Source organism: Tachyglossus aculeatus, chromosome 4, assembly GCF_015852505.1.
Source record: "Tachyglossus aculeatus isolate mTacAcu1 chromosome 4, mTacAcu1.pri, whole genome shotgun sequence".
Taxonomy (NCBI): Eukaryota; Metazoa; Chordata; class Mammalia; order Monotremata; family Tachyglossidae; genus Tachyglossus; species Tachyglossus aculeatus.
This window is the reverse complement of record NC_052069.1, coordinates 115,372,300-115,396,838: the sequence shown is the minus strand read 5'-3', so window position 1 is coordinate 115,396,838 and position 24,539 is coordinate 115,372,300. Positions and strand designations below refer to the sequence as shown.

The 24,539-nt window shown below is 45.8% G+C and overlaps 1 protein-coding gene and 2 non-coding genes across 3 annotated transcripts in view; 2 read left to right on the top strand and 1 right to left on the bottom strand.

Moving 5' to 3' along the window:
* Positions 1 to 15,367, bottom strand: part of PTGES (prostaglandin E synthase) — a 52,758-nt gene extending 37,391 nt beyond the window's left edge. Inside the window, exon 1 of the mRNA XM_038745760.1 lies at positions 15,287 to 15,367. The gene's annotated coding sequence lies outside the window, so the exon portion shown is untranslated. The remainder of the gene's footprint in view (positions 1 to 15,286) is intronic.
* Positions 15,368 to 19,427: 4,060 nt separating this feature from the next.
* On the top strand, positions 19,428 to 19,565 carry LOC119927543. Its single transcript, XR_005450537.1, has one exon. It is a non-coding gene; the product is annotated as a small nucleolar RNA SNORA7 (small nucleolar RNA).
* A 4,433-nt stretch (positions 19,566 to 23,998) lies between these two features.
* On the top strand, positions 23,999 to 24,136 carry LOC119927523. Its single transcript, XR_005450518.1, has one exon. It is a non-coding gene; the product is annotated as a small nucleolar RNA SNORA7 (small nucleolar RNA).
* Positions 24,137 to 24,539: the final 403 nt, after the last annotated feature.

Genomic DNA, 24,539 nt, shown 5'->3' with positions numbered 1-24,539 from the left:
CTTTACCTACTTAACCCATTGGGTTTAATTATTGCCGCACCCCCCCAGATATTCTCATTCTGTTGTTTTCCAAGATGGATGGATCCCCTGTTTGCGAGCATGAGGGAAGAAAGGATGGTGAGCTCAGACGATCACCCCCGTAGTCCCGTGGTCCCTGGATTTAATTCCACTTTGGTCCTTCATGTCAAAAAAGATAAATGTACATGTGGCACTTTCTACCACTTTCAGAGGAGACAAAACCAGGGTCATTTACAAATAGTGTTAGAAAGCCACTGCAGTAGGATGGATTAGGATGGAGGTGCCCCTGCTCATCTCCACATGGGGTTCATGGGGCACAGCCAGGGTTGTTTCACCCCCAGATAATAATAATAATAATGATGGCACTATGTGCAAAGCACTGTTCTAAGTGCTGGGGAGGTTACAAGGTGATCAGGTTGTCCCACAGGGGTTTCACGGTCCTAATCCCCATTTTACAGATGAGGTAACTGAGGCCCAGAGAAGTTAAGTGACTTGCCCAAAGCCACCCAGCTGATGAGTGGCAGAGCTGGGATTTGAACCCACAACCTCTGACTCCAATGCCCGGGCTCTTCCCACTGAGCCACGGGACCCCTCAGGCTGCGTTACCTGCCTCGGGACAGATTGCTTCCACCTGTCCAGTCAGGACAATTTCTATTGTCAATCAAAACTGTCCCAGATTTAAAGGAAGGCCTTCAAAATGCTTTGCTTTCCCTCCCTAGTTAATAATAATAATAGTATTTGTTAAGCACTTACTGTGTTCCAGGCACTGTTCGAAGTATTGGAGTAGATACAAGTTAATTGGGTTGGACACAGTCCCTTTCCCACATAGGGCTCCCAGTCTTAATCCCCATTTTACAGATGAGGGAACTGAGGAACAGAGAAGCTAAGTGACTTGCCCAAGGAGCAGAGTCGGGATTAAAACCCATGACCTTCTAGCTCCCGGGCCTGTACTCTATTCACTAGGCCATGCTGGTTATACTGGGTCTGATCAGGCCTGCTACCTACTCCTTTATATGGATGGACCAATCTGAGATTTCCCAAACCTTTTCCGCCAAAGCTTCCTTTCGACTTTCTTAAATTTCCTCTTGCCTCACATCCCCACACAAGGGGATCTTTGCTGCTTCCCCCATCACCCACAAATTGTTGCCCATCCCAGAGGTCTTTCCACCTAAGAATCCCCTCCAAGGAGATGCAGCATAGCCTAGTGGAAAGAGTACAGTACTGGGAATCAAGAGGCCTGGGTTCTAATCTTGACTCCACCATTTGCTTGATGTATGACCTTGGGCAGGTCACTTAATTTCTCTATGCCCCAGTTTCCTCACCTGTAAATGGGGACTAAATACATGTTCTCCCTCCCCCTTAGACTGGGAGCCCTGTGCGGGACAAGGACTATGTCAGATCTGATAGTATCTACTCAGTGATTAGCACAGTGTTTGACATATAATAAGCACCTAACAAATACCATAATAATAATGATTAACTTTCTCTCTTCCACAAGTCATTGTCATTGTCATTGGCCTTGTCTTTTATATAGCTTAGCTTAGGTGTTTTGATTGTTTCATCTTTCATTCGCTTTTCTAGACTGTGAGCCCACTGTTGGGTAGGGACCATCTCTATGTGTTGCCGACTTGTACTTTCCAAGCGCTTAGTACAGTGCTCTGCATACAGTAAGCGCTCAATAAATATGATTGAATGAATGAATGAATTCGCTCATTCATTTAATTGTATTTATCGAGCGCTTACTGTGTGCAGAGCACTGTACTAAGCGCTTGGGAGAGTAAATACAACACTAAGCAGACACATCCCCTGCTGACAATGGGCTTCCAGTCTAGAGATGAGTTTAACCCCCTCTCCCAAACCATTCTTAGCTTGGAAGCCCCGTAGGGGCCAAAGGAACAAGTCTAATTCTCATCTATGTATTTTTTCCCATCACTAAGTACAGTGCTTTGCACACGGTAGTAATAAGCATCACAACAACTACTACATCTACTGCTACTATTATTTCTACTCCAAGTCTGCCTGCTTGTGACCTCTTTCGGAAACCGTATACTCAAGGAAAGGTGGCAGAGAGCAAGGAACAGTGCTAGAGAAGAAGGAGAGTCCCAAAGATTTATTGTCTATCGTGTGCCAGAAATTATCCTAGACTTTATGGGAAACAGTATTGCCTAGTGGATAGAGAATGGGCCTGGAATTCCAAAGGACCTGAATGATAATCAGGGCTCTGCCACTTGTCTGCTGTGTGACCTTGGGCAAGTCTTTTTTCTTCTCTGTGCCTCAGCTACCTCATCTGTAAAATGGGGCTTCAGTCTGTGAGCCCTTTATTCATTCATTCATTCAATCGCATTTATTGAGCGCTTACTGTGTACGGAGCACTGGACTAAGCGCTTGGGAAGTACAAGTTGGCAACATATAGAGATGGTCCCTACCCAACAACGGGATTACAGTCTGGAAGGGGGAGACAGACAACAAAACAAAGCATGTGGACAGGTGTCAAGTCGTCAGAACAAATAGAATTACAGCTAAATGCCCATCATTAACAAAATAAATAGAATAGCATATATGTACAAGTAAAATAAATAGAGTAATAAATCTGTACAAACATATATATAAGTGCTGTGCGGAGGGGAAGGAGGTAGGGCGGGGGGGGATCGGGAGGAGGAAAGGAAAAAGGGGGCTCAGTCTGGGACTTTATGGGATATAGACTATGTCTGATCTGATTAGCTTGTATCTACCCCAATGCTTATTACAGTGTGCGGCACATAGTAAGTGCTTAACAAATATCATAAACAAAAAATACTAAATTGAGAAACCCAGCACCTCCCCTCAAGAAGCTTAGAGTTTAATGGAGGAGAAAAGCACACATAAAATGGATCTAATAACAATAAAAATAATGATGGTATTTGTAAAGCACTTACTTTGTGCCAAGCCCTTTTCTAAGCGCTGGAGCATTCTTTCATTCATTCACTCGTATTTATTGAGCACTTACTGTGTACAGAGCACTGCTGTAATGATTAGTCTAGAATAAGGAAGCAAAGAAAAAATGCAAGCACAAATATAGAAGGAAATAAATAACAAACACATAAGTAAAAACATACATAAAGCAACTGTAGGGAGATTAATCATAAGGGATTGCCTCATAGAGATGAAGGACTCTCAAGGAGGAAAATGATACAATTTGGGGAAGCAAGGAGTGTAATCCCTGTAGTAGGGGAAGCAGCATGATGAGGTGGATAGAGCATGGGCTTGGGAGTCAGGGGGTCATGGGTTCTAATTCCGCCTCTGCCACTTGTCTGCTGTGCGACCTTGGCCAAGTCACATCACTTCTCTGGGTCTCAGTAACCTCCCCTGTAAAATGGGGATTAAGACTGTGAGCCTCATTTGGGACAGGGACTGCGTCCAGCCCGATTTGCTTGTATCCACCGTACCACTTTAATAATAATAATAATGCTGGTATTTGTTAAGCGCTTACTATGTGCCAAGCACTGTTCATTCATTCATTCATTCAATTCTATTTATTGGGTGCTTACTGTGTGCAGAACACTGTACTAAGCACTTGGGAAATACAAGTTTGCAACATATAGAGATGGTCCCTACCCAACAGCAGGCTCACAGTCTAGAAGGGGGAGACAGACAACAAAACAAAACATATAAACCAAATAAAATAAATAGAATCAATATGTACAAGTAAAATAAATAGAGTAATAAATATGTACAAACATATATATATATATATATATATACAGGCATGGTGGGGAGGGGAAGGAGGTAAGGTGGGGGTGATGAGGAGGGGGAGGAGGGGGAGAGGAAGGAGGGGGCTAAGCGCTGGGGTAGAATCAAGGTAATCGGGTTGTCCCATGTGGGGCTCACAGTCTTAATCCCCATTTTAGAGACGAGGGAACTGAGGCACAGAGAAGTTAAGTGGCTTGCCTGAGGTCACACAGCAGACAAGCGGTGGAGCCGGGATTAGAATCCACGTCTTCTGACTCCTAAGCCCGTGTTCCTTCCCCTAAGCCACGCTGCTTCTCACTGTATATGGTACTATGTCCACAATTATTATTATTATTATTTGTGGAAGTGGTATGAATAATGGGTCAGAGCCAGAAGAGTTGAATACAAGGGATGGCTTAGAGGTTTGCTAGAGAGAGAGTTTTTATTTTTCATGAGAGTCAACAGAGAGTACTGCAGGTTTTTGAGGTGGGAAATAATATGATCTGTTCTGTTAGGGCTGGTATGGGGAGGGGAAGGGGAGAAGTGGATAATTGCTTTGGAAGAACTGCCATTTCTAGGCCTCACCCCTACTGGTGGGCTGCAGAGTCCCCAGGCCCACCCCCCGAAACCTGCCTCGAAGAAGGGTGTTGGGGGGGCGTGGAGAATTGGTGGTCCCAGGGAAAACCAATATTCATTGACCCCAGGCCTTGGTGTTGGGTTTAAAGAGAAGAATTGCTTCTGTTCCCGTAACTCCCCTCCTCCAGACTGTAGAATATCTCTCTACCCAGAGCTACTAAACTGTAAGCACCAGTTCAGGGGCCTGTATTTTAGAAAGACTATTTACGCAGCTGTGAGAAGAATCCACCGAAAGAGAGAGAGCTAAGGAGATTGCTACCATAATCCATCTGGGAGTAGATTTATTGTTACTGTTATTATATTTGTTAATCAATTACTTTGTGCCAGGCCCGGAACTAAGCTCTGAGGTAGATACAGGCTAATCAGGTTGGACATGGTCCATGTCCCACTTGGGGCTCACAGTCTTAATCCTCTTTTTAAAGATGACGTAACTGAAGCACAGAGAAGCTAAGTGACTTGCTCACGGTGACACAGCAGACAAGTGGATGCTATTTGTGCCATGGTAGTGCTAGTAGGGATCAAGAGAGATGGGTGGATTTTGAAGTAATATTATTTGACCCCAATAATGAGAGAAAAGTCAAAGATGGCACGAGACTGAGAAGGGATATTGTTAATATTGTTGGTCAAGTGGATGTGGGAGGAGTGGGGGAGGGACAAAAACACTGAGTAGGGGAAGGTCCTTGAGGATTTTTACATCTGATGGCCTCTATCTGGTTGACGAAGTAGCTTGCAAGGACACTGGGAGGCAGAGAGAAAGAATAGGGGGGCCCTGGAGGCTTTAGAAGAGAGTTGAAGGCTATGCCAGAGCTATAGCCAAGGGAGTCAGTGAGAGGGGAATAATAGCATTATTTTCGTAGTGAAAAGGAAGAGTTGAAATATCTACAAATTATGGTGACAAAAGACAGCAGGATTTTGTTTTTCCAAAATTACTCAACTGAAGAAGTGCAGGAGTGGATGGTAGGGCTCGCTCAGAGAAGGATTCACAGGGCAAGGGGAATGAGTGTAGGGTTAAATGCCCTCTGGGGACTTGAAACTCAGTTCTGATTGTGGTATTTGTTAAGCACTTACTAGGTGTCCGGCACTTTATTAAGCACTGGGGTGGATCCAAGCAGATCAGGTTGGACATAGACCTGTCCCACGTGGGGCTTACAGTCTTAATCCCCGTTCGATCGATGAGGTAACTGAGGCACAGAGAAGTGAAGCGACTTGCCCAAGATCACACAGCAGACATGGCTAAGCCAAGTGCTGAAAGGGACAGAGGCAGGGAGCGATAGACAGAAAGACAACAATAATAATAATAATAATAGTATTTGCTAAGTGCTTTCTATGTGCCAAACACTCTTCTAGACTGTGAGCCCACTGTTGGGTAGGGACCGTCTCAATATGTTGCCAACTTGGACTTCCCAAGCGCTTAGTACAGTGCTCTGCACACAGTAAGCGCTCAATAAATACGACTGAATGAATGAAGTGCTGGGTGGGGTGATGCAAGGTAATCAGGTTGTCCCAAGCGGGGCTCACAGTCTTGGTCCCCATTATACAGATGAGGTAACTGAGGCACGGAGAAGTGAAGTGACTTGCCCAAAGTCACATAACTGACAGTGGCAGAGCTGGGATTAGAACCCATGACCTCTGACTACCAAGCCCGGGCTCTTTCCACTGAGCCACGCTGCTTCTCAAGATCAGGAGAGATAGAGGCGGGGAGAGAGAGGCAGACACAGACAGAAAAATGGAGAGGCAAAGCCTTGTATTGACACCTGTGGACTTGCTTTGTCTTGTGAGCCCACTGGTGGGTAGGGACTGTCTCTATATGTTGCCAACTTGTACTTCCCAAGTGCTTAGTACAGTGCTCTGCACACAGTAAGCACTCAATAAATACGATTGATTGATTGATTGATTGTTGTCTGTCTTCCCCTTCTAGACTGTGAGCCCGTTGTTGGGTAGCGCTTGTCTCTATCTGTTGCCAAACTGTACTTTCCAAGAGCTTAGTCCAGTGGTCTGCACACAGTAAGCGCTCAATAAATACGATCGAATGAATGAATGAATGTGGCAGAGCCAGCATTAGAACCCAGATCCTTCTGACTCCCAGTCCCGTGCTGCTCTACCCACTAGACCAAGCTCTCCTGACATTCGAGTCGTTCTTTACAGGACTCAATTCGCTCTCCGGCCTGGTCCCGAGTCCCGCCCAACCGGCCAGAGCCGACGCCTGTGCCCGTGGCCTCTGGGTCCTGCCAGCCTCACGCCTCCCTGGAAGCGAGCACAAAACGGGAGTGACCGTCATCTGGGCCACCCTTCTTAATGTTGCCAGAACTGATTCACTGAATTTTTCCACAACTCCAGAAATTTCAGGAGAGAACCACGACACGTGGAAGAAGTCACATAGCTGTAATTAGTTCTCCCGCTCTCTTCGTATCTGATAGACGAGCTCTCTCTCTCCCCACCTTTTTTTTTTAAACGGCATTTATTAAGCGCGTACTATGTGCAAAGCACTGTTCTAAGCGCTGGGGAGGTTACAAGGTGATCAAGTCACAGGGGGCTCACAGTCTTAATCCCCATTTTACAGATGAGGTAACTGAGGCCCAGAGAAGCGAAGTGACTTTCCCAAAGTCACACCGCTGACAATTGGTGGAGCCGGGATTTGAACCCATGACCTCTGCCTCCAAAGCCCGGGCTCTTTCCCCTGAGCCACGCTGCTTCTCTTCTCTCTCTCTGCCCCACCTTCCAAGTTTTATTGAAAGCTCATCTCCTCCAAGAGAGCTTCCCTGACTAAACCCTCATTTCCTCTTCTCCTAATCCCTTCTGTGTCACCCTTGCACTTGGATTTCCTTCTTTTATCCACCCCTCCCTCAGCCCCACAGTACTTCTATATAATTTATTTATATTAATGTCTGTCTCCCCCGATAAAATGTAAGCTTGTTCATTCATTCATTCATTCAGTGGTATTTATTGAGAGCTTACTGTGTGCAGAGCACTGTACTTAGCACTTGGGAAGTACAAGTTGGCGTGGGCAGGGAACCAACTCAGTTATATTGCATCCTCCCAAGTGCTTAGTACAGTGCTCCGCACACCTTAAGTGCTCAATAAATATTCTGTTTATTTTATTTTGTTAATATGTTTTGTTTTGTTCTCTGTCTCCCCCTTCTTGACTGTGAGCCCACTGTTGGGTAGGGACCATCTCTATATGTTGCCAACTTGTACTTCCCAAGCGCTTAGTACAGTGCTCTGCACACAGTAAGTGCTCAATAAATACAATTGAATGAATGAATGAATAAATAAATATGGTTGATTGAGCCTCCTGATGCCCAGCTCCGAAGCTGCAACCTTGGCTACGTGGATACAGCAAGGAGAGGGGAGATTGTAGGGGAGGAAGAGATAGCTGAGCCTGGCCTGGCTCAAGCTCAGTTGGCCTTGATTTAGTACTGGTCTGTCATCATCCGCAAAACCCACGGATTAGGTCCAACTGTCCAGGTCTCTTTCATGCAGAGAAGCAGGGAACAGCCCATTGTGGAAACTTAGCATGCTGTCCTGCTCTATGAGAGGAAGCAGTGTGGCCTAGTGGAAAGAGCACGGACCCATGAGTCAGAGGGCCTGTGATCTAATTCTGACTCTGATATGTGCTTCCCCTCACTTCAAAACCTTATTGAAGGCACATTTCCTTCAAGAAGCCTTCCCTGACTGAGCCCTCCTCTCCTTTCTCCCACTCCTGCGTCACTCTTACTTGCTCCTTCATTCATTCTCCCTCCCATCCCCACAGCACATATGTATATACCTGTATATATCTGTTATTCATTTATTTATCTATTTTTATTTATTTATTTTAATGTCTGCTTCCCCCTCTAAACTGTGGGCCTGCTGTGGATAGGGAATCCAACTTGTACTTCCCAAGCGCTTAGTACAGTGCTCTGCACACAGTAAGCACTCAATAAATACGATTGAATGAATGAATGAATGAATGTGTCTGTTTGTTGTTATATTGTACTTTCCCAAGCGCTTGGTACAGTGCTGTGCACACAGCAAGCGCTCGCTAAATGCGATTGAATGAATGAAAGTGTGACCTTGGACAAGTGACTTCACTTCTTTGGGCCTCAGTTTCCTCCTCTATAAAAGGAGGATTAAATCCTATTCCCTCCTACTTAGACTGTGAGCCCCAGGTGGGACAAGGACTGCGTCCAACCCGATTTGCTTGTATCCACTCCAGTGCTTAGTACAGTGCCTGACACACAGTAAGTGCTTAACAGATACCACAGTTGTTATTATTTTCCTGCTCTGCCCAGATGGCTTAGAGCCCCTAATAGAATGGGGAGGAAAGAGTGAGAGGCTATCAATTTGCCAATTGGTGGGCTGAGAGGAGGGTGGTAATAATAATAATGGCATTTATTAAGCACTTACTATATACCAAGCACTGTTCTAAGCGTTGGAGGGGATACAAGGTAATCAGGTTGTCCCACATGGGGCTCACAGTCTTAATCCCCATTTTCCAGATGAGGGAACTGAGGCACAGAGAATAATAATAATAATAATGGTATTTGTTAAGTGCTTACTATGTGCAAAGCACTGTTCTAAGCGCTGGGGAGGTTACAAGGTGATCAGGTTGTCCCACGAGGGACTCACAGTCTTAATCCCCATAATAATAATACTGATGGCATTTGTTAAGCGCTAACTATGTGAGAAACACTGTTCTAAGCACTGGGGGGGATACGAGGTCATTAGGTTGTCCCACATGGGGCTCACAGTCTTAATCCCCATTTTCCAGATGAGGGAATTGAGGCACAGAGAAGTTAAGTGGCTTGCCCAAAGTCACACAGCTGACAAGTGGTGGAGGCGGAATTAGAACCCATGCCCTCTGTCTCCCAAGCCCGGGCTCTTTCCTCTAAGCCACGCTGCTTAGGTGCTGAGAGAACATCATAACCCCCCAACACTGAGATTGCTATGTGCTCAAGCAGAAAGTCAGTACCAACACTCAGTCCTATCAAAGGCCGGGTCTCAGTGGGACCAGGTAGAGTATGGAAGAGTCGTTTTCCTCATAGAAAATGTCAGTTTCTCAGTGGAATTTGCACGGGGCTGGCCAACTTTAAATTCCAAACTCACAGTAACGAGCCTTGTGAGGGCAAGATTAATGGATTCTTGAGGCACGTAATGCTAATCCTCACTCAGGGTATGCACTGGGTAAATTGGTAGTTACACATCTGCCTGAGGGATCGGTAACTTCTGGGGTTCCCCTAGCCTCAAACCCCACCATGCACTAGATGAAGCCCCGGGGAGGCTCATGGAAGTCTCCAGAGTTGAGGCAGGATGGAAAAAGGGTGAACATCCCTGAATTGGAGGTTCCAGAACTTCCAGGCAAACAAGGGTCCTCCTAAGTCAATCAAGAAGTATGCACAGTGCCTCCATGGCAACATATCCAAGGACTACAACCACCTAGTTTCAGCTAATTCTGAGCTATCGTGTCATGTGTCCTCTCTTCCCCCCACCCCCCGCCATCTGATGCGCCCGGAAATGAAGATAGAAAGATACAGATTCAGGTTTTTCCTCTCCGAACTCCTCGAGCGAGTTGCCTCCATCTGCTGTCTCAAATTCCTCTCCTCCAATCCTCTCCTTGACCCCCTCCAATCTGGCTTCCGTTCCTTCCATTCCACAGAAACCACCCTCTCAAAGGTCACCAATGATTTCCTTCTTGCCAAATCCAATGGCATCTAATCCATCCTAACCCTCCTCAACCTCTCAGCTGCCCTCAAAACTGTGGACCACCCCCTTCTCCTGGAATCATTATCCAATCTTGGCTTCAGTGACTCTGTCCTCTCCTGGTTCTCCTCTTATCTACCTGGCTGTTCATTCTCAGTCTCCTTGGAGGGCTCCTCCTCTGCCTCCCACCTTCTAACTGTGAGGGTCCCTCAGGGTTTAGTTCTGGGTCCCTTTCTATTCTCCACCTACACTAATGCCCTTGGAGAACTCATTCACTCCCATGGCTTCAATTTGGCTGATACCCAAATCTACATCTCCAGTCCTGATCTCTCTCCCTCTCTGCAGTCTCACATTTCCTCTTGCCTTCAAGACATGTCTTCTTGGATGTCCTCCCGTCACCTCAAGCTTAACATGTCTAAAACAGAGCTCCTTATCTCCCCATTCAAACCCTGTCCTCCCCCTGACTTTCCCATCACTGTAGACGGCACCACCATCCTTCCTGTCTCCCAAGCCCGAAACCTTGGCGTTGTCCTTGCCTCCTCTCTCTCTTTCAATCCACATATTCAATCCGTCACTAAATCCTGTCAGTTCCAACTTCACAACATCACTAAAATCCACCCTTTCCTCTCCATCCGAACAGCTTAGCACATTAATCCAAGCACTTATCAGCCTCCTTGTTGACCTCCCAGCCTCCAGTCTCTCCCCACTCCAGTCCATACTTCACTCTGCTTCCTGGATCACTTTTCTACAAAAACATTCAGGACATGTCACCTCACTACTCAAAAAACTCCAGTGGTTGCCCACCCACCACCACATCAGACAAAAACTCCTCGCCATTGGCTTTAGAGCACTCCATCACCTTGCCCCCTCCTACCTCACGTCACTACTCTCCTTCTACAACCCAGCCGCACACTTTCCTCCTCTACTGCTAACCTTCTCACTGTGCCTCGCTCTCACCTGTCTTTCCACTGACCCCTGGCCCACGTCCTGCCTCTGGACTGGAATGCCCTCCCTCCTCAAATCTGACAGATACTCCCCTTCAGAGCCTTATTGAAGGCACATCTCCTCCAAGATGCCTTCCCAGACTATCTCCCCATTTCTTCTCCTCCCACTCCTTTCTGCATCACTCTTACTTGCTCCCTTCCCCCGTCCCAGCCCTATAGCACTTACATATCTGTAATTTATTTATTTGTATTGATGTCTGTCTCCCCCTTCTAGACTGTAAGATCCTTGTGGGCAGGGAAAGTGTCCATTCATTGCTGTACATTCCCAAGCACTTAGTAGAGTGCTCTGTACACAGTAAACACTCAATAAATATGATTGAATAAATAAATGAATGAATGGGAAGGGAGAGTGGTTAGAGCACAGGCCTGGGAATCAGAAGGATCTGATTTCTAATCCTGGTTCCACCACTTGTCTACTGTGTGACTCTGACCATGTCACTTAACTTCTCTGTGTCTCAGGTCCCTCAACTGTAAAATGGGGATTAAGACTGTGAGCCCAGGGACTGTCCAACCTGGTTAGCTTGGATCTACCCCAGTGCTTAGTACAGTCCTTGGCACATAGTGAGGGCTTAACAAATGCCATGAATATTAGCTTTGTCCAATATAGTTTCAGTCAGTCTCTGCCTGGTTTTGTCCCCTGAAGATAGCCTGAAATAACATATTTAAATGGAAGAAGGAGGGATGTTAGTTAGACACAAGGAAGAACATCCTGATTATCAGGACTGGTAGCATGGCCTAGTGGACAGAGCACAGTCCTGGGAGTCAGAAGGACCTGGGTTCTAATTCCGGCTCTGCCACTTGCCTGCTGTGCAACCTTGGGCAAGTCCCTTCACTTCTCTGTGCCTCAGTTACCTGATCTGAAAAATGGGGTTTGATTGTGAGCGCCACATGGGACAGGGACTCTGTCCAACTTAAATAGCCTGCATCTACCCCAGCATCTAGTACAGTGTCTGGCACAGAACAAGCATTTAATAAATACCATTAAAAACAAAACAAATCAAAAAAAAATAAAATGCAACCCTGGGGAAGCTCATGGCAGTCTCCAGAGTCCTGGAAGATTGGCAAAAGGGTGGACATCATGGAATCGGAGGCCCCACAATTTCCAGCAATCAGGCGTCTTCCTGAGTCAATTGGAAAGTATGCACAATGTCTCCATGGTAACATCTCCAAGGACTAAATCCAACAATTTTCAGCTAATTCTGAACTATCATGTCATGTTCATTCTCTATCCCCCCTGTCCTGATGGGACTGGAAATGAAGATGGAAAAATCTGAATTCAGGTTTTGGGGAGAGGAGGCAAACGTTGACTTTGACTCATATGGTTTCAGTTAATCTCCGCCTGGCATCTTCCCCCGAAGGTAGGCTAAAATAACATACTTAATTGGCAGCAGGAGGGATGTAGGTTAGACATGAGGAAGAACTGTCTGATTACCAGGGTTGGCAGAGTCTTCGGTCAGGCTACCAAGGGAGGCTGAGGAGTCTCTTTCTTTGGAGGTGTTTAATAAAAAGGGGAAATAGCTCTTTGGGCACAGCGGGGGTGATTGTCTCCAGAACCTCTTCCTGCCCTAAAATTCTGAGCAAACTAACAGTGATCTTCCTGTCTCCTCACGAGAGGTTTTAAACAACACAAGGAATTTCAAAATGTGCGTCTTAACAGTTTTGGGGACATGTCCGGTGATTCATCTCATTGTTTATCTACTGCAGAGAACTGACTCAGAAGCAGAGATGAGCGCCATTGCATAAGGCTGGGGGAACAGAAGTTTGACGTAATTGTTTTTTTTCTGACTACGTTAGCTGGGTCGCTGAGATGTCCGCTCTCTAACCCTTTAATCCCCCACTTACATAAAGAGCTCCAGCTAGTGAGATCAAAGGACTTCAGAGTTTTGAGGCAATGAACCCGTTCTGGCTCTGGGAAACTGTGGGCAATAATAATAATCATGACTATGGTATTATTGGGGCCTGGTATTATTTGTTAAGCATTTGCTATGTGCCAAGCACTGTACAAAGTGCTGGGGGAGAAACAAGACAATCAGATCGGACACAGTCCCCCTCCTTAAGTAGGAGGGAGTAGGATTTAATCCCCATTTTACAGATGAGGAAATTGAGGCACAGAGAAGTTATGTGACTTGCCCAAGGTCACAGAGCAGGCAAGTAGGGGTTCCGGCATTAGAACCCAAGACTTCTGATTCCCAGGCCTGTGCTCTTTCCACTAAACTAACCCCCACAGTTGCTTCCCAGGGTGAGGACAATGCCAGTTTCTGTTTCCCTCTTTCTTGCTTAGCTGTTACCACTTTCCCCTTTTTCTGAATCTGTCTTCATTTCAAACTTTCCCTAGCTGGGGCCTAGGGGAGTTCGCTAATAACATAGCAGCTTTTACTACTGGATGAAGTACTTTTTAATTGGGAGCCCCTCAAGGGACAGGGACCGTGTCTAATTTCTATGCATCCTTTCCTAGAGCCTAGTACAGTGTTCTGCACACAGTAAGGGCTTAATAAATACTGTTACTACTTTGGACTCTTTTCTTAATAATAATAACAATAATAATGGTATTTGTTAAGCACTTACTATGTGCAAGGCACTGTTCTTAGCACTGGAGTAGATACAAGGTAATCAGGTTGGACACAGCTCCTGTCCCCCATGGGGCTCTGAGTCTTAAGCCTCATTTTACAGATAGGTAACTGAGGCCCAGAGAAGTTAAGTGACTTGCCCAAGGTCACACAGCAGACTAGTCGTGGAGCTGGAATTAGAACCCACTTCCTCTGACCCCCAAGCCTGTGGTCTTGCCTCTAGGCCATGCTGATTTCCACTCCTGCCCCATCCTTCCCCGACTCCTTTCCTCATTTCTTCTCCACTTGTGCCTGCCTAGGCCTTCCCATAACGCTTTTAAGCAGCCATCCCCATAGCTCCCCTGTTCCCAACATAGCTCCACACTGCATGTTTTCCCTGTCCCGGTTCCTGACCCCAGAGGCTTCAGAATGACTCAGAGAGGGTAAGATTTACGTGGTCAACAAGCTGCCGGGATAAGGCACGTACAGTAGACTGGGATATGATGTTAAAAAAAAAAAAAAGGCCAACTTCTTTGCCTGGACGTGACAGCTGTCATGGGAAAGAGGAGTGTGGCAAACAAGCCCTGTAGCAATTTTAGGATCCTTTTCTTAACTGGAGTTTAGAGCACCTGGGACACATAGCAAGCAGAATTGGAATTTGCAGGAAGCAGGCTGCACATGGACTCTAACCGGCCTGAGGGTCTCTGGTCCCAAATAGGCCTTACTTCTCCTTTACGTGACCTCCATGTAGTAAGAAAAGGGACAAACCAAGGCTCCAAACCCAAGAGGCTTCTCCCTTTCCTGGGCTTTGTTTCCTCAGGTGATAGCTTAATGCGAATTGATATGATCTCCGACTCTATGCCAAAACAAACTTGGGTTTCTCCACTTCCCCTGCAATCCATAGGTCTCCAGGCACTCCTCCTGCTCCTCCCCATCTTCTGCCCCTCCCCGCCTCCTACCTTGCAGCAGGTCTGGAGAGCCCCTAGGATGAGACGAGGGTATTGTTTAGTCAAAAAGGTATTTATTAAGCGCCCACCGAGTGTGACGTACTAAAGGCCTGGGATTCAGGAGGTCATGGGTTCTAATCCCAGCTCCGCCACTTGTCTACTGTGTGGCCTTGGGAAAGTCATTCTTTTCTCTGTGCCTCAGTTCCCTAATCTGTAAAGTGGGGATTAAGGCTATGAGTCCCATGTGAGGCAGGGACTGCGTCTGACCCAATTTGCTTGTATCCACCCCAGAGCTTAGTAGAGTGCCTGGCACATAGTGAACGCTTAATAAATACACCAATTATTATTGTTACAAAGATTACTACTAAGAGGCCACTTCACCTGAAGCCATCAAGGGAAGAAGAATGCCGGGAGGCCCTCTTGGACAATCACCAAGAGGAGAAAATGGTTCACCAGAGACAAGGAACCCCCTCCCCAAAGAACCCTCCCAAAGAACAGCAGGCTTCTAGGTTTCTCCTGAAATAGCAGGAGACAAGACCTCACCTCCTTTTCTAGGGGCTGAAAGAAAGAGGGAGAATTTTGGAACGAGCTGAGAGTCAGGAAAAAGGAGGCTGTCACAGAAAACGCAAACACCATTACTCACCTTCCCACCTCCCTCGCCCTCCTCTTCCCTTCTCCCTCCTCCCGGACTCTCCCGGCCTTCCCTACCCAGACGTGGCTACGGGCAATCATTTTGCCTCGGTCTTACCACTCCAAGCTGCTCCAACGTAGAACAGCCCTCCTGAAAGTGGGATGTAGCCTCAGAGAGATTGGTCCTGCATAGAGGGATGTAGTGGTGTACTTGCTGCTTGGTAAATCCTCCCGGAAATGGGGCCACGGGGTGGCTAACAACATGCTCCAACCTGAAACAACTTTAGCTCAGCCTTTCCTTTCGCTCCCTCTAAGGGGGACCTCCAAAGAAAACACGTTTCTACGATAATCAACTGCTCACAAAGGAGTGTACAGTTTTGCTGCCTTTAAGGAGGCTCTTCAAAATAGCTTTTCTCTTTCTCCCTTTTCTCTCAGTCCCCTTCTCCCTTTCCCCCACCTCACCCCCAATTATTTTTTTGTGGTATGTGTTAATTGCTTACTGTGTGCCAGGCAGTGTACTAAGCGCTGGGGTAGATACAAGCCAATCACGCTAGACGCAATCCACGTCCCACCATGGGACTCACAGTCTTAACCCCTATTTTACAAATGAAGGAAAGGAAGCACAGAGAAGTGAACTGACTTCTCCGAGGTTACGCAGCAGAGAAGTGGTGGAGCCGGGATTAGAATCCAGGACTTCTGACTCTTAGGCCCATGCTCTATCCACTAGGCATGCTGCTTCTCTTCCTTCTCTCTCCCTTCTTTTTCCTGTGAAACTCAAACCAGGACAGTAGCCCAGGAAAATTCAAAAAATCTGTAAGGGGGGAAATGAAGTTTTGCTTTATTTTTGTAATTTCAAGTGACCCTCCCTAAAAATCAATCAACAGCATTTATTGAGCACTTACTATATACAGAGTGCCATTCTAAGTGCTTAGGAGAGTACAAGGCGACAGAATTAGCAGAAATGTTCCCTGCCCACAGCGATCTTACAGTTTAGAGGGGGAGACAGACATTAATACGAATAAATAATTTATAATAAATTAAAGATATGTACGTAAGTGCTGTGGGATTGGGGATGGCGCAAATATCAAAAGTCCAAAGATCACAGACCCGAGTGCATAAGGTAGAAACCAAAAAAGGTAGAAACCAAAGTTCTACTATGCTGCCTGCTATTATTTGAGCAACAGTCCAACTCAAACCATCCATTATCTTGAGATCCCAGATCTTTCACACTCTGTCAAAAATGCCTCCCTGCTAGTGGACCTTGAGATGACCGAGACAAATCACTGTCAACAGCCCATAATCAATTGAATTCATTAAGCACTTCCTGTCTGTGGGGCACTGTACTAAGTGCTTGGGAGAGTATGCTACAATGATCCCTGCCCACAGTGAGTTTACAGTCTAGAGGGAGAGACAGGCGGTACAGCTGGATATTAATCGATCGATCGATTGTATTTATACAACAGAGTTGGTAGACACGTTCCCTGCCTACAGTGAACTTACAATCTAGAGGGAGAGACGGGTATTCAAATACAATCCAGATGGACTTCAATCAATTAATTGTTGGCATTGATTGAGTGCTTACTGTGTGCAGACCACTGTACTAAGAGCTAGGGAGAGTACAACTCAACAGAGTCAGTAGACACTTTCCCAGCCCAAACTGAGCTTACAGTCTAGAGGGGGAGACCAGGCATTTAAATACATTACGGATGGATTTCAATCCATCGATCGTATTTATTGAGCGCTTAATATGCACAGAACACTGTACTAAGTGCTTGGGACTATAAGGGAGTCGATGTAAATAGGCGCTGTGGGACCGGGACTGGGGTGAATTGCAAAGTGCTTGAGGGGTTCAGACCTGAAAGTATAGGTTCATTTGATCGTATTTATTGAGCGCTTACTGTGTGCAGAGCACTGTACTAAGTGCAGAAGGGAGGGTGAATAGGAGAAGTTAAGACTTAATCGGGGACTTGAAATTCCAACATATTGAGGGATGGGAAGTGCTCCTGATTCTATCTCTTTTTTGAGAGATAGTAGCAATTGGAAAGGCAGAGATTTAGCCCTCAGCAGCCGGGCCAGGTCACCTCACTCCATAATAGAGACCGGAATACGTGCAATTTATGTGACCACGGCAAAATTACCGTTTGGATTGGGAAAGAAGCAGCATAGATTTGTGGAAAGAGCACAGGACCTGAGTTCTAATCCCAGCTCTGCCACGTGTCTGCTGTGTGACCTTGGGCAAGACGCTTCACTTCTCTGGGCTTCATCTGTAAAGTGGGGATTAAGACTGTGAACCCCACATGGGACCAGGACTGCGTCCAAACTGACTGGCTAGTATCTACCCCAGCATATAGAACAGCACTTGACACACAGTAGGCGCTTAACAAATGCCATCATTCACACATTCTCTGTGCCTCAGTTACCTCATCTGTAAAATGGGGATTAAGAATGCGTGCCCCATGTGGGACAAGGACTGTGTCCAAACTGATTAGCTCATATCTACTCTAGAACTTTGTACCTAGGAAGCAGTTAACAAATACTATAAAAAAAAAACCAAAGAAACAAACTAAAAACCCCCAAAACCCAGTTATCTTGCATCTACCCCAGACCTTAATACAGTGCTAGAACATAGTAAGTGCTTAAGAAATACCTTTAAAAAATTAGGATTTCTATCCTGCTATAGGTCAAATGTATAAAAAACATCCATGAGTGTGATGAAGGAAGGTACAGAAATCAGTTCTAGTTCTGCTTCAAGGCCCCTCATTGACACAGGAACAAATCAATCAATCAATCATATTTATTGAGCGCTTACTGTGTGCAGAGCACAATGCCTGTCTATTTGTTTTGTTTTGTTGTCCATCTCCCCCTTCTAGACTGTGAGCCCAATGTTGGGTGGGGATTGTCTCTCTCTGTTGCCGAATTGCATTTTCCAAGCTCCTGGTACAGTGCTCTGCCCACAGTAAGCGCTCAATAAATACGATTGAATGAATGAATGAACATGTCTTTTAGTGCTTTTAAGATGCTCTCATCACCCCCAGGAGGAGGATTATCAAGCCTGTTGCTATGACTCAACCTAAGCCGATTTTAGAGTACCAAAATCATTTTCTGTTGTTTGACATTTCTGAATTCTCTGTATAGGAAATTTCTTCTGACTGGCCCTTTGACTCTCTCAGATATTATTGTGTAGTAAAAATATATGTAAATATTTAATGTTCAACATAGCAGCTACGTACGTCTCGATTCACGGTGGACGATTCACAAATGTGGGTCCAGGGGATAAGCAGACCTTCTTCATGGGTACGAGTCAGATTTGGACGACTAGTTTGGGGGTTCAGGTCAGATTTGGATGCAAAATACGGTACTGAAGTGGAGTTCTACAAGACGCAGGCATTGTCCTTTGGTAACACTTCCCTATTATCTGTTTCAATTTCTCCATTTTCCTAGAAGGGAAAAAATCTTAACTTCCTTACGTGGAAGGGTCATAAAGCTTCCGGAGTTAATGGTACAGGACATAGTGACCTCAGAGTGAAAGGATGAGTTCTAAATAATGACTATGTCGATCGATCAATCAATCAACGGTATTTACTGAGCGCTTACCATAAGCAGAGAACTGTACTAAATGCTTGGGAGAATACAACACGAGTTGGTAGACACATAGTGAGCTTAAATTGTATACAATTAAATTCTAGACTGTGAGCCCACGGTTGGGTAGGGACTGTCTCTATATGTTGCCAACTTGTACTTCCCAAATGCTTAGTACAGTGCTCTGCACACAGTGAGCTCTCAATAAATACGATTGATTGATTGATACATCCAAACTCGTCTGGGGTGAAGAGAGAGAAGAGAGAATCAGAAAAATCCAACAACCCTCTATCTATTGAGAAAGAAGTGGCTCACAACCCCAGTACCTCTGGCCCTACTTCATTCAGTGACTCGTTTCCTACCCACAGTGAGCTTACGGTGTAGAGGGGGAGACAGACATTAATAGAAATATAGGAAGTATGGATATGGACGTAAGCGATGGGGGGCTAAGGGGAGGAGGGGATAAATGGTGAAATCCAAGTGCAACGGTGACACAAAAGGGAGAGGGAGAAGAGGAAATGAGAGTTTAGTTGGGGAAGACCTCTGGAAAGAGATGTGCTGTCAATAAGGCTTTGAAAGTTAGGGGTGACTCAAGATACTCCATTCCCAGCTGCCACATGTTCAGATCTAAAAGGCCTTCCTGCTTATTAGCTTTTCTGGGCACCTAGAGGACACCTAAGCCCCCCTCAGAGTCACACCTGGAGAGTTTCCAGGACTCTACCAGTCTCAATGACGGGAGGGAGAGTCAAGCAGAGGCATATCCACTCCATTCCTAGCTTGGGCAGTGGCTAGCGAGTGGAAGGAAATCTGCCTTAATTCTCCGGGAGCCCGTTCCAAAACGGGAGCACAGACAAATCATATTTTAGCCCTTCCTTGCTGATGGTCCCCTCTTCCCTGCCCTCCACTCGGGGGGCACTAAATGGTTTGCAGAACTAAATGACTTAAATCTTGCCAGCACCATGCTGGAGTCATCGTAATATTACAGCTATGAATGAATAACGAGGAGAGGAATAATAAGGATTAGAGGGCTAAAATGAGAGAATGCCTAAAAAGGGTACAGACCAAGACCCCCCTCTAGACTGTAAGCTCGTTGTGAGCAGGGATGTGTCTGTTATATTGTACTCTAGAGAAGCACGAGAAGCAGCATGGCTCAGTGGAAAGAGTACGCGCTTTGGAGTCAGAGGTCATGGGTTCAAATCCCGGCTCCGCCATTTGTCAGCTGTGTGACTTCGGGCAAGTCACTCAACTTCTCTGGGCCTCAGTTCTCTCATCTGTAAAATGGGGATTAAGACTGTGAGCCCCACATTGGACAACCTGATCACCTTGTATGTACCCCAGTGCTTAGAACAGTGCTTTGCACATAGTAAGTGCTTAACAAATGCCATTATTATTATTACTATTACTACTCTCCCAAGTGCTTAGTACAGTGCTCTGCACACAGTAAGCACTCAATAAATATGATTGACTGATTGACCCAAATTCAGCCTCCATTCCTCTTTCCCTTCTGACCTCTCCAGGCCTGACCTGTCTCCTCCGCAGTTTCTCTTTCTCTTTTGCCTTCAGGACATCTCCACTTGGATGTCCCGCCCTCACCTCAAACTTAACATGTCCAAAACAGAACTCCTCATCTTCATACTCAAACCTCGTCCTCCCCATCTTTCCCGTCAATGTAGACAATACTGCTAACCTCCCTATCACACACGCTCAAAACCTTAGCATTGCCCTCCACTCATCTTTCATTCCACCCACATATTCGATCTGTCACCAAATCCTATAGTTCTACCTTCATGACATCTCTAAAATCTGCCCTCTCCTCTCCATCCAAACTGCTACTATGTCGAGCCTTAGTACAGTGCTCTGCACACAGTAAGCGCTCAATAAACACGATTGAATGAATGAATGAGCCAAACACTTATATCCTACCTTGATTGCTGCATCAGCCTCCCCTCTGACTGCCTTGCATCCTGTCCCTCCCCACTTCAGTCATTACTTCATTCTGCTGCCTGGATCATTTTTCTAAAAATACATTCAGTCCATGCTTCTCCACTCCTCAATACTTTGCAGTGGATGGACACCCACTGGTTGTTTGTCCAGTGGTTAGATGGTTCCCCATCCACAGCAACATCAAACAGAACCTTCTTCTCCTCAACTTCAAAGCATTCAATCAGCTCTCCCCTCCTATCTTACCTTGCTGATTTTTTTTTGATGACATTTATTAAGCGCTTACTATCAACCCAACCTACTCACCGTACCTCCATCTCAATTATCTCACTGCCAACCCCTAGCCCCCATCCTGCTTCTGTCCTGGGACTCCCTCTCCATTCGTACAATAACCTGTGGAAAGACAACAGGCTTGGGAGTCAGAGAACCTGGGTTCTGATCTTGGTTCCGCCACATTCTTGCTGTGTGACCTTGGGCAAATCATTTAATTTCTCTGTGCCTCAGTTACCTCACCTTTAAAATGAGGGTTCAATACCTGTTATCCTCCCTGCTTAGACTGTGAGCCTTATGTGGGATCGGGACTACGTCCATCCTGATTATCCTGTACCTTCCCCAGTGCTTAGAACAGTGTTTGACACATAGTAAGCGGTTAACAGATACCATGATTATTCTTGTTATGACTGTTATTATGATTATTTTTTGACACTCACCCCACCCTCATCCCCACAGCACTTGTGTACATATCCGTCATTTATTTTAACATCTTTCTCCCCTCTAGACTGTAAGCTCCTAGGGGACTGGGAACATTGCTACAACTCTGTTGTATTGTAGTCTCCCAAGTGCTTAGTACAGTGCTCTGCACATCAGTACTCAATAAATACCACTGATTGACTGACTGACTGCTAATGCCTACACCAGTTATTCATCTCCTAGGGGACTGGGAACATTTCTACAACTCTGTTGTATTGTAGTCTCCCAAGTGCTTAGTACAGTGCTCTGCACATCAGCACTTAATAAATACCACTAATTGATTGACTGACTGATGTTTCCAGACACAATCTAACCATCAGAGTTACTCCTTTAGCTCCTAAAGTCTAAATGGGTGTTCCTTCTTTGTCTAATACTTTTCTCTAGCATCGTAGATCCTCTCAGCCTAGTCAGCTGTATAGAGAAGGGAGTGGAGAAGGAGAAGGAGGAGGAAGAAAAGAAGAACGGTTAAAGGGCTAGCAAATCAGAAGCAGCGTGGCTTAGTAGAAAGAGCATGGGCTTTGGAGTCAGAGGAAGTGGGTTCTAATCCTGGCTCTGCTACTTGTCTGCTGTGTGATCTTGGGCAAGTCACTTCACTTCTCTGGGCTTCATTTACCTCATCTGTAAAATGGGGATTAAGACCCCCATGTGCTTAACAGTGCTTAACAAATACCACAATTATTATTATCAGAAGATGAATCTGTTCCTCAATCCACATGACCCAAAACCCTACAGGGCCCTTGGCAGGGTTGTCAGCCCAGGAGACAGTAGCAGTTTGGGTCCCCTGCCCTTCCTATATGGAACTCTTCTAGACTGTGAGCCCACTGTTGGGTAGGGACCGTCTCTATATGTTGCCAACTTGTACTTCCCAAGCGCTTAGTACAGTGCTCTGCACACAGTAAGCGCTCAATACATACAATTGATTGATTGATTGACAAGTAAAAGTTTCATGCGGGCTTCTTACGGATTCCCAAAATGGTGGCCAGAGCTGGATTTTATAACACTGCCTGGAACTGCCCAAATTTCAGCTGGAGACAAGTTCAGTTCTGTAAAGGAATTCAGGGAGTTTTCACTGTCCTATCACTTCCACTCTTCTTACCTAAACCTTGAGTGAAGCTAAGGGGGAGCCAGACAGGCAAAAAAATTACAGATACGCATATAACTGCTGTGGGGATGAGGGTTGGGTTAATAAAGGGTACAAATCCAAGTGCAAGGGTGATTAAGAAGGGAGAGGGAGTAGGGGAAATAAGGGTTTAGGTGGGGAAGGCCTTTTGGAGGAGACATGATTTTAATAAGACTTTGAAGGTGAAGAGAGTGATTGTTGGACATGAAGGGGGTGGGAATTCTAGCCCCAGGAGGGGATGTGAGCAAGGGATAGGCAGTGAGATATAATCAGCTTGAGGTACAGTGGGTAGGTTAGTATTAGAGCGCTTAGAACAGTGCTTTGCACATAGTAAGCACTTAATAAATGCCATTATTATTATTAGAGGAATGAAGTGAATGTACTGGGTTGTAGTAGAAAGTCAGCGAGCTGGGGTAGGAGGGAACAAGGTGATTGAGTGCTTTGAAGTCAATGGTAAGGAGTTTCTGTTTGATTAGGAGGTGGAGGGCGACCAATTGGAGGTTCTTGAAGTGTGGAGAGACATGGACTGAGTGGTGTTTTCTTTTTAGAAAAATGATCTGGGCATCAGAGTCCAGTATGAACTGGAGTGGGAAGATACAGGAAGGGAGATCAGCCAGGAGTCTGATGCAGTAGTCGAGGCGGGATAGGATAAGTGCTTGGATTAACATGATTACAGTTTGGATGGAGAGGAAAGGGTGGATTTTATCAGTGTTGTGAAGGTAGAACCAACAGGATTTGGTGGCTGATTGAATATGTAGGTTGAAATCTTCGATTAGGAGAAGCAGCGTGGTTCAGTGGAAAGCGCCCGGGCTTTGGAGTCAGAGGTCATGGGTTCAAATCCCTGCCCCGCCACTTGTCAGCTGTGTGACTTTGGGCAATTCACTTCACTTCTCTGGGCCTCAGTTCCCTTATCTGTAAAATGGGGATGAAGACTGTGAGCCCCACATGGGACAACCTGATCACCTTGTAATAATAATAATAATAATAATTATGGCATTTGTTAAGCACTTACTATGTGCAAAGCACTGTTCTAAACGCTGGGGAGGTTACAAGGTAATCAGATTGTCCCACGTGGGGCTCACAGTCTTAATCCCCATTTTACAGTTGAGGTAACTGAGGCACAGAGAAGCTAAGTGACTTGCCCAAGGTCACACAGCTGACAAGGCACTTAGAACAGTGCTTTGCACATAGTAAGCGCTTAATAAATGCCATCATCATTATTATCAGAGCAATGATTCAAGGATTACATCTTGGTTACAAGCTTGTAAAGCAGGGAACATGGTGGTGCTGCCTACAGTGATGGGAAAGTCAAGGGAAGACAGCCTTGAATGGGAAGATGTGGAGTTTAGTTTTAGGCACGTTAAGTTTGAAGTGTAGGCGGGACATTCAAAGACAGATGTCTTGAAAGCAGGAGGATATACAAGACTGTGGAGAAGGAGACTCCTCTCAGTGTCACACCTGGATAGTTTCCAGTCCTCTACCAGTCTCGGCTACAGGAGGGAGAGTCAAGCAGAGGCCTAACCATTCCCTTCCTAGCTCGGGCAGTGGCTAGTGAGTGGAAGGCAATCTGCTACAAGTCAAAACTCACCCATGCTGGGCAGCAGCAGCATGGGAGAGAGTCGAGGGCGGAGACTCGATTTTACTGCGTAGAAGGCGGCAATGGAAAACCACTTCCTTATTTTAACCAAGAAAACTCTATGGATCCACTACCAGAACGATTGCAGATGGAGAGCGGGGCATGCAGGGAGTGATGTGTCCACGGTGCGCTATGGGTCGGACACACCTCGACGGCATTCATTCAGTCATATTTATTGAGCGCTTACTGTGTGCAGAGCACTGTACTAAGCGCTTGGGAAGTACAAGTTGGCAGAAGGAGACAGATCAAGGCTGGAGATGTAGATCACAGATATAAACATTAGATGCATGGTGTTCATTCATAATTATGGTATTTATTAAACACCGGCTAAGTATTGAGCTTTGG